Here is a 1,266-nt window from a genome sequence, read left to right as displayed (position 1 = left end):
ACCACTCTTCTTGTTTTTGGCGGCGGCACCAGGCGCGGCAGCTGGGTGCAGGGCTCCTGCGCGTGCGGCTGGGGGCCGATCGTGTGGGTGCTGCCCTGCTGCCGCGCCGCCAGCCTGCCCCGGCTGCTGCTCTGCGGCCCGCCGGCGTGCGGCTGCTGCTGCCTCGCCGCCTGCTGCCCGATCCGGCCTGCGGCCCGCTGCTGCCGCGCCGGCTGCTGGACGCCTCGCTCGTGCTGCTGCACCCCTGTGTTACAGTCACCCCGCTATGATAGGCCGCGTCAGCAGACCTTGGGCAGGGGGCACACGTGATCAAGGGGCATCACGAGACGCCTGCCACCCTCTCACCGCTGGCTCATGTGCACCCCCTTCCCCTGCTGCCCCTGCTGCCCCGGCAGGCCTACAGCGGCGAGGGCTTCTATGCCGAGACCATCCAGGACGACAGCGCGCGGGTGGAGCGCCTGTTCCGGGTGGGTGCTTTGGCGGGTGGAAAGTACGACCGAGCGGGTTTGACCGCCCGCTTTGACCGCCCGCTTTGACCGGAGCTTGACCGGGGTTTGACCGCCCGCGTGCGGCCGCCCGCTTGTGGCCAGGCGGCGGTCCGTGCAGCTGCCTGCACTGCTGCTTGCCATTGCCTTTTTGGCGCCGCCTGCTGGGTGGTCCGCATGCCTGCGCCCTACCCCACCCCTGCCCATCACAGCTGCTACCCACCGCACCTGCACCCCCGCCCGCCTGCAGACAGCGGCGGACAGGGGCATCGGCCTGGCGCAGCGCAGCGTGCCGCTGTGCACACTGCGCCGCCTGCTGCTGCGTGGAAGCTGCCTAGTCATCGCCCTGGTGGACAAGCTCACCCTGGGCAGCAGCTCAAGTGGTACCACGCCTGGTGGCGGCAGCAGCGGGCGCGGTACCGCGGATGGCCCCGCCCCCGTCGCCCCGTCGCCCCGTCCCGTCGCCGGCGCCGCGGCCGACGGCAGCGGCGGCGCCAGCTCGGCAGCTCGACCGGGCGACACCGGATCCGCAGCAGCAGCGGCGGCGGCAGCGGCGGCTGCAGCGGTGGCGGCGGCGGCAGCAGGAGGGGGCACAGGCGGAGGAGGCGCGGAAGGGGGGGCCGGCCCCTACCTGGGACACTACATTGTGCTGTGCGGCTACGACAGCGCCGCCGACGAGTTTGAGGTCGCGACCCGGCCTCCCACAGGTGGGCGGCGCGCGCTGGCCATGGCGGCGCTGCCGGCGGGCGCGTGTGCGAGCTGGTCCAGCTGTGCCTGCTGC

General features: G+C 73.5%; 1 protein-coding gene across 1 annotated transcript in view; it reads left to right on the top strand.

Moving 5' to 3' along the window:
• The first annotated feature begins 392 nt into the window (after positions 1 to 392).
• CHLNCDRAFT_56640 (hypothetical protein) overlaps positions 393 to 1,266 on the top strand; it is a 4,747-nt gene continuing 3,873 nt past the window's right edge. The window contains exons 1-2 of the mRNA XM_005852229.1: positions 393 to 467; positions 736 to 1,170. The gene's annotated coding sequence lies outside the window, so the exon portion shown is untranslated. The remainder of the gene's footprint in view (positions 468 to 735; positions 1,171 to 1,266) is intronic.

Source organism: Chlorella variabilis (assembly GCF_000147415.1).
Source record: "Chlorella variabilis unplaced genomic scaffold CHLNCscaffold_1, whole genome shotgun sequence".
Classification (NCBI taxonomy): Eukaryota; Viridiplantae; Chlorophyta; class Trebouxiophyceae; order Chlorellales; family Chlorellaceae; genus Chlorella; species Chlorella variabilis.
Note: the sequence above shows the minus strand (reverse complement) of the source record. Positions and strands in the feature narration are given on the sequence as shown.